Below are 13568 nucleotides of genomic sequence, written 5' to 3' on the forward strand. Positions count from 1 at the left end.
CCATATCTGTAGATGCCTGTTTTATTTCCAGCTGTCAGAATCATACCTGCGTACTGCTCTACATTAATATTCTGTAGTCCCTTAATGGCCAGTATGGTCAGTAACACGGAAGGAAAAGGAACAACTCTTATGGCCTGAGCACTGATTTTTTTTTTGCTTACCTTTATCCTGTTCCCAGCAAGAATTTGTGGAGTGCACTGAATGCAGTACATAGATTGCTTCTGCACTCTTACAAGCTCAGGTACCATTCCTCCAGCAAAATTAGTTCTAGCCCATGCAAGGTGCACTACCTCTAGCTTCCACTAGAGGTAAGTCCAACAGCTATTACAGCTAACTGTCCTCCAGGAGGCATGAGTTGGTTTGAGTCATGGTGTAGCCAGGCATTTTCTTTGTTCTCTGTAAAGGACATTATCTTTTTTTTTGTTTGCATCACTCAGAAACATTGTAGCTTTTTAAAGGTTATACTCATACCTCTCAACTGTCCAGATTTTCCCAGAATGTCCAAATTTTTGGCTCATATTTTTGGTTTCCATCAAATATTGGTTTTCTGGTAAAGTATTGGCAAACCATTGAGGATTGAAATCAGAAAATAATGACAAACATTTGAGTTTCAGACTTCATAGCCTTCAGAAAATTCATGGTAATGTAAAACCTATTAATCTATCAACTTTCTAAGTTTGCAAGAGAAATATTTAATTAGTTTCCCTATTTTTTGGATATTTGTCCCCCAGTATTTGTGGCTTTGACCAGATTTCTTTGTCTAAGAGGTCAAGAGGTATGGCTATATTATGTCTAAAATTGTCTAAATTAAGGCCTTTAACAGCAGGTACATACGTTGCTTACAGAAAGGATTGTTAATCTGAAAAATGAAGCCAGGGATTCAATAAACTAAGCAGCAGTGAGAATCGCATATTTAAGCTGCTCATCTTGCATGAATACTAGCAAGGTTTCGTGGCCTGCATTTCCAGCCAGGAAACCATGCAAAGTAGCCCGAGCACAAACAAAAGAAGCATTCATGTTTGCCTAGAGGCAAACCTGCTCCATGAGATCACACGGACAGCCACAGTGACACTGCAATAACAGCAGTAACAAGACAGTAAAGAAATGTTTGCTGAGTGCAATGTACACTAAAACAATTATTTGCAGAATGAAATAATGGAGGGGAAGGGTAAATGGCAAGGGCAATTACAAGGAAAGGTACACTGATCATGGAAAGTGTGCTGCTGAATGTGCCTGCAGACATGAATGGAATGAATAAAGAGGAAGAAGACATGGTAAAATATGGAAATGTCCCTAAGATAGGATATGCTAATGTATGTACACTTCTAAGACAAGTCAGTACATAACATTATGCGCATATATAAGTAGCACAGTATGTGCTGCTGTTTATACCCCTGAGAAAGTTTATTATGATAAGCACACATGATATTATATATATCTGATGGTTACACAAGGTTACATTTCAATGGAAGTGAATGGTTCTGATATAAACATCACTGACATGCTCACTGGAGAGGACACTTAGAGAAGACAGTATATACAATAGGGGGTATGTGTATACTCTGAAGATCTGCAAAATGACTTGCTTGACTGACATGTCACCATAGCTATCAACCAATAAGGGAGTCACAGCAACAGACTCCTGGACAAATGGAGAAAGAAATAGACACAGACATGGACAGTTTTAAAATATCACCAGCATTAAGCTGTGGCATCAAGAGAATATGTTATTGTAACTTATTATACATGCAATGCAGGAACAGATGTGTACAACTATAATGACTGCCAGTATTTTATTAGGGGAATTCTCCACTCTTCTCCACTTTTTGGATAGAGTTAAGAGGGACAATGTTAAACCTGGAGGTGAAATCTGGTGCAGTCCTGGTGAGTTGAGATGTCTGCATGACACATGAGCCACAACCCCCCCCCCCCCAAAGAATCAAACCCCTGCTATCAATGTTGTCGCTCAGCTGTGTATTTACTGGGTGCAACACAGAATGACGTATCACATATGCATCTAGTAGAACACCTTCAAGGGAAGTCTGCACTGTCAAATCCTAATGGGTATGCATCCCAAAGAATAGTTCTGTATGGCTGAAAAGAGGTGTGGGAGCTCACTGTGCCAAATGTGATACACTTGACTAAAGCATCACTGTCTGATATAGGTATCAGCCACATGGATAACATCACTTACAAGCAAAAAATTATTATGAGTGGATTGCCTACACACTCTGGGTTTTGCATGCATCTGCCACATACAATAGCAATGGATATTGTCTGAAGCATCTTCAATTGTTGTGTAAATTAAGAAGTGATCCATTATAAGGAATTGTACAGCGCTCTGTGAGATTGATGGTAGTGCATCAACTATGCCCATGTGCACAGAAAGTGCAGCAGTGGAAAGTCTAGTGTCAATGATCGAGGAAACTGTCACTGTGACATTATGCACATACCAAACACTGCATGGGGCACTCTCTGTAAGTACATATCAAAACAAGTGATACACAGTCACTGTCACCCTGACATTGCCAGCAAAAATGTTATACTGGCATGAAATCCTGACATACATCCATATATGTTCATGCAAACTATCAAATGGTAATAGTGATGTGATGTAGTGGTATGTGTGTGATGCAGTACAGTCACACTATAGCTGTACCTGTGCTACAGCTGGACGTCAGGCTGTACATAATCTCCAAATAAAACCTTGGATATGGATCACATGTGACACAGTGGAACTGCTAACACATTCATACAACTCTACCTATTTCATGCACATCATATGTCTATATGTTTATCTGTGGAAATGTGTGGGTCAGGGCCCTGACATCATATGTGGCACATGACAAGTGAGGTGGATGTGATTCATGCAGAACAGTTAATGAAACAAATGCTAATAGTCGCACAGTGCTGCTGGGGAACACTTGTATAATCCTTGTAAATAGCAGCACAATAGTGCAAACAATTAATTCACTAAGGTTACATGTGAATCTCAAAATGTCATATGTTTGTGTACATAACAACATTACAACATGTTGCTGAACCCAGGAGTATGTGTCCATGTAATCACTATGATGTAATATTGCTATATGTCAGATAACATTTCCAGATGCCAGGTATACAAATGCACATATGTGCCATACCGCAGCTGTCATTGTAATGGTTGAATAAGAACGGTGTAGAATATGGATATACTCCACTGTCAGAACACATGCTTAGAAAGGCAACAATATACACAGCAACATCCCATATCCCAAGTCCTTAGGAGGCATATTACTTCAGCTGTTATCGAAGGAACATGTAACCAAATTGCAGCAATGAGCATCAATACAGTAGCTCAAATCTCAGACTGGAATACACTGTTGTAGGGTTGCAGTACATTCACACCTTAACATAGCACATGTAAGTGATAACACATCGACTTGTGCAATGTTCATAGGGTCGTAGGAGATTACTATGCCAATGGCAAAGAACCCATACAAGCATGGCCATTATTGTCCCATTTGACCCAAATCTCTACCTCTAGGTGTGGGAAGATAGTAGGGGTATGTGTGTATGTGTTTGGTTTTATTACAGACTGACTATGTCCATAAGGGACATGGGCACCACCCCATGAGTGGATTAGCATTCATGCATCCAGTGGTCTGGCAATGGATATTAGAGGGTCATGCAAGGGCTCTGCTTCACATTGTGTATGTTCATCTTTGAGATGATTACATCCTCAGTGTTTTGCAGAAAGGATGTTAGATGCACAGAGCAAAAAAAGGGGATGCTGGATTCAGGGGCTTTTCTAAAAGGTTCTCCTGAGTGGGTGTCAAATGAGAACAAATTTAGAAAGTCTTGCAATGACCATAATATACCATCAACCCACACACACATATCAGTTGACTGAGGTCAGATTCGAGCCCCACACCTGTCTAGGTATACAAGCTGGATTCTATACATTGTAAGATTGGCACCACTGCAGAAGTTACAGAGTCAGAAAGCACTTTATAGAGGATGACATCAACAGTGTATGCTGAGAAGATGTTGGGAGGAGTGTCTGACATAGCTGTGGACTCACATCCCAATATAAAATTGTCTCCAGACTAATAGCTGAAGGTAGACCTATGTTGACGTGCAGCTCCACACATAAACAGAAGTTGACTACTGTGAGATTAGAACCGCTATCTATCCATCTAGGTTACACAAGCAAGAAAACACAGCATCTCATGCTAGTGCCAGCACAGAAGTCTGATTTTGATAGGGTCAGAGTGCACTTTATAGATGATGACATCCTCAGTGTATACTTTGAAGATAATGTTGGGAGGAGTGTCTGACATAGCTGTGAACCTACATCTTGGTGTAAGATTGCAGCTAGACTGATAATTGAAGGAAGACAGCAGTAGGGAGGCTTATGCTAACACAAGTCTGCACACACACACACACACACACACACACACACACACACACACACACACACACACACACACACACAAGTTGAATGCTGTGAGATAAGAACCCCTAGCCAACTAGGTACACAAGGTGAAGAATGCACTGCTTAATGCTAGTGCCACTGTAGAAGTCTGACATTAATGCTGTCAGAGTGCATTTTATAGAAAAATGACATCATCAGTGTATGCTGAGAAGAGTATATTGGGACGGTTGTTTGAAACTGGTATGGAGTAAAGAAGCAGTGTAAAAATATATTCTGAATGCTACTTGAGTTAGAGCAACAGGGCCTGAATTCATGCTCATCTGACTACACACATACCAGTTGACTGCTGTAAGATTAGAACCCCTACCAATTTAGGTACACAAGCTGCAGAACACAGTACTTAACACTGACACCACCATCACAGAAGCCTGACTTTAACACTGTCAGAGTGCATGTTATAGAGTATGACATCAGCATAGTGGTGCAGGAAACATGTACTGTTAAGAGACTTGGATGCAAAGACAGGATTTGTAATATGGTTGTGTGAACCCAATTTGCAATACTACTTAAATACATCTTGCCAACCTGGATCAAGTAAGCTGTCATGAATGCATATTTCAGAAGGGAGACAGACATGTAACTGTTTTCCAGTATGCTGTGTAGATGAGACACACACACACACATGCACACACACACACACACACACACACACACACACACACACACACACACACACACACACACACACACACACACACACACACTCACCAGTACTGCATCAATGGAGTTATGTGTCTTAATATTCAGATGAAGGTATGTCCACATTAATGCAAGTTACTGATAATATCAATAAGATATGATCATGCATGACCAATGTCCATTGTCACTAGAAACCCATACCAAATGTAACAATACAGTTATGCTCTGTAATTCTGGAGTCTGTTTGACAATGTCCCAAGTACTTATAGGTTCATAGGTTCATACTAGGCTATCTGCCCTAGGGCGTTTATAAGCCTAGCCAGAATGTGTTTGGCTTTCGCCACCCATTTTAAATTTATTTTGCTATGCCCTTTTTCGAGGTTAGTATACTGTGCCTCTGTCTAACAGTGACACAGAAGTGATACCCGAGGTAAACCTACGATCTCCCATCCACTCATCAAGATTCCTGTTGAAGAGAGTCAATGAGGGACTCTGCCTAACCTGGACTGGGATTTTATTTGCAAGAACATTGCTGCAGGGTACACATGAATGTTAGAAAGTATATGTTCAGTCAGGCACATGTCACTGCCCTTATCTTGAGTTTATGAATGCATTATTGCAGTATTACAGCCCAGTAACCAGAGTTAAGACATGTTATACACCTCTTCACAAAGCACATCTCAGAGAAGCTGATTTTCACAAATGATGGCAAAGTATAGCTTATGCGTGATTCAAATTTCAAGAATTCGACTTGGGCTTGTGAAGCAGCAGTGTCCACTTATGCTCATTGCCAAACTGTGTACAAATAGGGACATACAGTAACTGACCTGATTGTGGTTAAATACAAAATGTATCTTTGTTAAAATTTCATGTGTCTGGCTTGCAAGATATGTTATGGGAAATATTGTGGCAGCTAGTATGATGTGCATGCTGTAGTCTATCTTTGAAATGTTGGAGCCAAAGTTGTTTTACATAAATAACTGTTGGCCTTGCCTTCCCTGTTTGTGTGACGTTAAGCACAGAGCAATCATGGTTCACTGCTTAAGGAAAATAGTGAAAAATGTAATGTAGTATGCCTTCTTCCATGCAAATGAGCTCAGTGGTGATGCATGGCTGTCAGCTCTCTGGAAAAATATGAAAACACCACTCCTCCCTAATTTTCATTGTGGCACAAGGTGTAAGAGCAGTAAACTACTGCCCAAAGCACAGATGAGTCAGAGTTCAAATCCCAATGATTTTCTTTCTTTCTTTCTTTCTTTCTTTCTTTCTTTCTTTCTTTCTTTCTTTCTTTCTTTCTTTCTTTTTTACAACTGGCATCAGGAAGTCATTAGCTAAGTAAATATAATCAGGAATGCAAATGTGGCTATCAATGACTAAACTCTCCAAATTGTGTCAGTAATGCCTTCCTCAATACACTTCTACAACTAGAAGATGTTTTGCAGGCCTCACTGTAAATCACAGGTTAATTATGTGTGCAGCTTGCTACAAATAACAAAGGTGGTCCATCTTTTGAATTAATTACTATGACTAAACTAATTATTTGTGTATGACCAGATATTCTGAAAAGTGTATGCAGTATGCTTCTTCACAGTAAGGACAGTTTCCACATCATATTAGATGAACATTTCATCCATCATCCTCCTAAAGATGCTGCAGTTTATTCTGATGAGACATAGGAGGTGATAACAGACACAGGGCTGTATAGAGTGTTGGAGGTACTGTCTTGGTACATTCATGAACTTCCTAATGGTGTATTGGTATGACATTTCTTCTCAATCAGAATATGTCCCGCTCTGTTGCATGAATTGCATGAAATCAGTATAGAGGAGATATAGAGTGTCAATAATCAATACATCTCATATACATCTGTCTGAAGAAGCTGCAGGCATCTGAAATATATTGGTGCCATGTGGGCATTGATTTTTGACAGTTATATCACTTGTGGCCCACTTAACAGTTTACTTGATAAGCAGACATATCATAGTTATGTAGGAGAAGGTGTAGACAGATGGATAGACAACAGATACACAGGAAAGAGACCTCTGAAAACAGTCCTTAAGAGCAATCCTACAGCAGATTTTGAAACCTTGCATACTACAGGAGCACTGATAACCTGTTGAAGCAAAGTAACATGATGGCATTATTTATTAGCAGAGTTATGACAGTAAGCAGAAACCATGAGATGACCTTTACATCCAGCAGCCTAATAGATACACACATGTAAAGAGAGGTGGGAGTTAAGTGGCTAATACAAGGTGAGTTGGACATACACAAAACAATGTTTGGTGTAATGACAGGTTTATGGATATGTTTTCTTTGTGTCCTATTATTAAACCACCACTCTCTGCAGCATGAAGTGACTGATACAGGGAAAAAAGGTTTAGGAGAAGAACAACAGGCTTACAGTAAGCAGAACAAGGTTGTATAACTATCTTATAGCTGTGGGGATGGATGTCACTTCAAATACTCTTTTTTTGCCAATATTCACTATATTTCCATGAGAACTCATAACTGCAGCAAAGGTTAAGATGTGGGTGATTAAACATATCATAGACATATAACATCACACTAAGAAATTATATGAGATGCATCTAGAATCAAACCCTTGATGTTATGGGCAAAAACAATCTTCAGTCAAGGGATTTATGTCTGCACTCCACATAATAAGTTGCAATTTGTTACATCCAGCAGTCTAAGAACTGTCAGAGCAACTGTTTCAAAGTAGTGCCTTTACTCCGCTTTAACTCTTTGTTCCTCTAGGGCAACGAGTTTAACTGGTATTGTGCAGAGATAACCAGACTAGGGTGGCCAATGGCAAAAACTCACCAGGTTTTGCCATACGACATGAACAGCCATTCATCACCACTCTGTAATGGTGCACAATGCCAAACTCTATGCTAACGCAGAGGACAAAAATGAAGACTTTTTATGGGCTTTTTCTGGCCATGTGTATTGTATGTGATTCTATTTTTTGACCAGATTAAACATCTGAAATTGGGGCTGATAGGAAAGTGGTGAAATGGGGAGGCAATCACTTGGAAGAGCAAAGGAGAAGCAATACAGGTATTTGCTGGAGGGGACTGGGAGATAACCGTAGATATTCACATCTTCACCACAGTAATGTACACAGGTAGACAAAATTTAAAGAATCTGGGCTGTGAAGACAACACTAATGGATAAAAACAATGCAATGATGTTGTAAAGCCAACTGGACCAAATCAAGTGTGTCAAGAAGATATATATGTGAAGTGGAGAGCTATGCATGGGACAAATTTTTTTGTGTGAGACAGGTGCCCATTTTTTTTTGTTTCAAAAAGAGGGGAATGTTGGGGAAGGGTCATGCATTCTCAGTTATAGGTTCATAGGTTCATAGGTGTGTACTAGGCTAATGGCCCTGAAGCCTTTACAAGCCTAGCCCATAGGATTACCCTGGCATCGTGCCACCCGAACTTAGTTCCCAGTGCCTCTGTCGAGTAGAGCCACTGGAGTGATCCCCGGGATGAATCTTCTATTTCCTATCCACTCATCAATATTTCTCTTAAAGAAAGCCAGTGAGGTGCTCTGTTTGACTTGTATGTTCTCTATCTATGATGCAGGACTAATGTCTGACAATATACTAGAAATGGATAGACTTAAATGACTTTAGTAACAGAGTTTGGAGTTAAGATTAATACCTCACAAACACTATGTTTTATAGTTATAATTGGGTTATGGGTTATAGGAGGGGTCTAGATGTTTGTCAGTAAACTACTGTGCCCATCAAAGATAAGCAACTGCATTTTTATTATATAATCATCATTGTCATGCTAAACCAGTTACAGACATAATCAACTTAAGTTCATATGTCAGTTATTAATGAGCTATGAAACCTACAAATGTATGTGCATGCAAGCAGTAATGATTCCCTTCTGTCAATCAACCTACTATAGATAGCTACTGGTATGTAACATTAACTTTATAATCAAAGTTTTGGAAGCAATGACAGTGTAACACCTAAACTAAAATGGAAAGTCTACTAGATTTGAACACTTCCTCACTTGTGTTCTGACCATGACCTCACTGCACTTACACCTGGTACCACATGGAAACCTAGGCAGCAGGGGCAGTTTCTCCACTCAGTACAGTCTAGAGTGCTGACAGCCACACATCACCTCTGAACCAGTTTGCGCATTGGAAGGCACACCAAATTAAATGTTACACTTTTTTCCTTAAGCATTGAACCATGTTTGCACCCAGGTAGGCAATGCACAAATGGAAAAGGCAATATATTACTTGTGGAGTATTCATTATGACCCCCTCACTGTGGGACTCAGAACTCTGTTTTACCTCTGTTCTCTCTTTTTTAGCTCATGGTATTTACATCTGTACCACAAAGAGAGTCTGCTAACAGGTGAAATTTCTGCAGTCACTACCATCCATGGTGCTGACTGCTGCTTAATGCTGCTAAGTATGTTTGAGCTTTATAAGGCAACTGAAATTAATATTTTCTCTTTTTCTTAAGCAGTGAGCAGTGTTTGCAACATGCCATATGCTGCATACACGGTAAAGGCAAAAAATAAAAAATAAAAATAAAAAATAAATAAAGATAAAAAAGAGAAACAATGTTTAAATAATTAGACAGCTCTGGATTTGAGCCATCAGACTATTGCACTTAGATAGCATAGGTGTAATGGGTTATCTCTCTTTGCCATGGACACAGCATTGCAATAACAGTCAAATATTGTGCATACAGTCGATTCCCATTTCATATCCAGTGTTAGCAGTTCATACAGCCGGACATTATAACTTGATTGTACATGTTTAAATAACATATTTACTGGAATGAGTGATCACATAATATGTATATGTTTGCAAAACTGCAACTCTGCCTTTTCTTTGTATTCTGGGAATCCTTCCATTACCTCTGTTTTACTAGCAGATATAAATAGCTATAGTCCAGTGCATATCCTCTCATTTTTCTTTCAAGGTGTGATACAAATACATGACAGTGAATGACAGTTTTCAGCAAAGGCAGTAAACTGTACCATTGTGCCAAATATATATATATATATATATATATATATATATATATATATATATATATATATATATATATATATATATGTGTGTGTGGGGGGGGGTTGTTTAAATGCTCACTGTGATTAGTTCCACACATTGTAAGTATATTCTCACTAACACACCCATTTCAGGGAAGGGTGTCTGTGAATTACAGTGCTTTGCTTCAGTCAGACTAATCATTCACAGCTGCAAGCCATTAGCACTGAACAATGATGTAGAGGTTACATCTGCTACACAAAGTCAAAAGTTTGATATTCAGCAATTCTAATGCGCTCACACCTCATTTGCATCCTCAGAGTGCTCAGAGGGCTGAATCTACTCTATAGAAAGGTAACCATGTAGACAGGGAATTTAAAGTTTGCGAACGACTGCAAACTGGATGCTATAACAGAGTCTCCGGCCAACATGGAGATCCTCCAGAAGGGCCTAAATGAGACTGATGCATGGTGTCAAAGCCATGGTCTCAAGCTAAATGCAAAAAAAATGTGTAGTAATCCACTTTGGAAAAAACAGAGTACCCGCAAACTACAACATAGGAGGTAATCCCCTGAAATCTGAAGAAGAAATAAGGGATCTAGGGACCCAAGTAGATAGTCAGCTTTCCTTTGATAACCATGCTGCCAAAGTGGTTAGAAAATCCTTCTATGTGACCCATCTGATCACGAAAGGGTTTGCATCAAGATCTAAGGATGTAATGGTGCCCCTCTACTCTTCTCTCATCAGACCCATTATTGAGTACAATGCACCAGTTGGAATGTACCTGGCTAGACATTTCCAGCAGCTGGAGAGACCACAGAGGTACCTAACCAAGAGGATTACTGGCCTCAAACAGTTGCCCTATGCAGCACGATTGAAAAAGCTAAAACTGTTCTCTGTTGCATACCGCCTTCTGAGAGGCGACCTCTGTCTAACGTACAGAGCCATGTCCAACCCAGAATTGTTGAACAGCTCTATCTTAGCAAAACCAAATCTACTTGAGCTACACGCTCTAGGGATATAAACCTCAACACAACGATGAATAGAACATGCTGGAGGGATAGATTCCCTTCGCAGAGACTTACTTACTATGGAACAGGGTCCCGATCTACATAAGACAGAGCCCCTCACTATCACTCTTCAAGAGGAACCTTGATGAGTGGATGGGTAACAGAAAGTTCACACCGGGGATCACACCAACAGCACTACTAGATAGGGGCCAAGGGTAGTAGCTGCTAGTACAAGGGTCTAGGGAACTACTAAAGGGGAGGTGAATACCGCACAACGTGGCTGGGCTAATATATGCCTTCAGGCAGATAGCCCAGTACCAAGCTATGAACCTATGTACCTAAAAGGGAGGAGACTGTTTTGTGACTGAGAAGATTGGACTATTATTTATTTGAAGGAGATTTTCCTGCAAAGAAGCCCATATTTTGCTAAGGTATGTTTCTCTTAATCAAGTGCATTCACATTCTAACATCAGGACTGCATTTGTATAGGAAGCAGAAAATATACGTTGATCTGTATGGACTTCTTACACTTCACTGTTGGCTAAGGCAGCTTTTGCAGGGCTTTACATTTGTGAGATGAGAAGCTTATGCTTACAGCACAGAATGTTGATACCATTTTACTTTTGCAATTTCAATTTCCATTCCTCTTGGCCAGGGCGAGGGCATATTGTGCATGCTTAAATCCACCTACACCCACAGCAGCTGGGGGTTCTTTCACTGACTCCTCTCCTGCTTGTGGATGTGGTGATTCTGTCAGTGGTAGTGGAACATTTGTTCCTGTACTTTGGTGTTACAGCTACAGCTGTTTTCACAGGATGATATTGTATAGATTAGCACAGACTGTAATAATTTTTGTGAAGTACTGGGATCATACCACTGGGCCCCCTGATGTATCTACACACCTTAACCATGACTTCAGCAGCCCAAACCCATGCTCTATGATGGTTTTTGTTTGAGCGTGTGCCTCATTATAGCATTTCTGATAGGCAACATCAGCCATGGTTCCAATAAATCCACTGCATCCCCCAGTAAATGGCCTTGCTGGACATCACCCATGAAAATTTTCTGGTAGAGCTATGAGGTGTGCCAGATATGGGAGTCGTGGTAACTGCCAAGTTTGCCAGCACATACATTCAGGAGGATTTCCCCTAGCATTACACATGACCTGGCAGTTAATGGAATGGAACCCCTTTCTGCTGATGTAGACCCTTCCCTTTTTCCCAGATGGAGATTTGATCTCAATGCGAGTGCAAACTATCACACCTAAGAATTCCAGGGAAGTGTGCTGTAGAGTAAAAGCTCATTGCACATACACGTGAACAGCAGCAGCAGCAGGCCATAACATTCTTTCTTTCTTTCCAGTGTAGTTTCTGTGGCTGTAGTCCAAAAGGTTTAGCAGTACAGAGCAAATGGCGACAAGAAGGGTACACAATTACTTTATAGCTTGCTGAATAGCTCCACCATCTTGGATTGGTTGATTAGCATATAATTCATCTGCTTATGCACTAATTAGCATGCCATGATGTTTACCTGGTTATTTCTGCTCTACATGAAGTGTAGAGCCGTTTACTGAATACAAATCTGTACCTTATTGTGTGCATGTCGCACCACAATGCAAACACAGTTTCAATGAGCCATGTAGGGTTTGTAGATTTACAGAAAACTACTGAAAATGATGTCTATATTTATTAAATGCTAGGGGGAAACATTTTAAAAGATGTGGCCGTTTTTTTAAAAGCTTGGTAGATTTGGAGGAAAGAAAAAAGATGTTGAAAATACAAACTGGAATTTTCTGGGAACACCCCTGATTTGAGTTGTTGGAGCCCACTACATATCAAGTATGCCTCTCAAATCCCTAGCTCAGGAAATCTGGGCAAAACCCAAAATAATGAGGAGACAAAGGCCCCAAAATAGGAACATTCTGCAGATATCTGGTCAATTGAGTGCTATGCAATGTGGCAGAGGGCAGAGATACAAACAAGACACAGTTTTCCCATAAAAATCAGTTCAGTTTTAGTTTATTAAAAAAAAAACAAATAAACACTGTACAATAATATGATATCAAATACAATTGTATGAAGGCATAAATATAGCACTATAGATGGAAAAAATAATCAGCCATTATATTAAGCCTTGCAAAACAAATACATTTCACAAGGTACCTACAAAAGGGGCTTACTGGTGGACATCCTTAGCTAGCAAGATAATGAGTTCTGTAAAACTGGCATGTGTTAGGCAAAAGCACGCCTATCTCAGTAGTGGACAAACCTCATGGGCAAGGTAATGGGTCCTGCATAACTGGTGTGGTAATGGATTCTGCATAACAGGTGCGTGTTAGGCAAAAACACATGGAACATATGGTAATAATGGGCATACATGAAAGTATGATTATGTTAATAAGACAATCA

General features: G+C 39.9%; 1 protein-coding gene across 4 annotated transcripts in view; it reads right to left on the minus strand.

Annotated features, from left to right (window-relative positions):
* Window positions 1-13568, minus strand: part of LOC122815438 — a 243515-nt gene that overhangs the window by 9797 nt on the left and 220150 nt on the right. The gene's annotated exons all lie outside the window — the stretch shown is intronic.

Source organism: Protopterus annectens, chromosome 11.part0 (assembly GCF_019279795.1).
Source record: "Protopterus annectens isolate FY-2018-M chromosome 11.part0, PAN1.0, whole genome shotgun sequence".
NCBI lineage: Eukaryota > Metazoa > Chordata > Ceratodontiformes > Protopteridae > Protopterus > Protopterus annectens.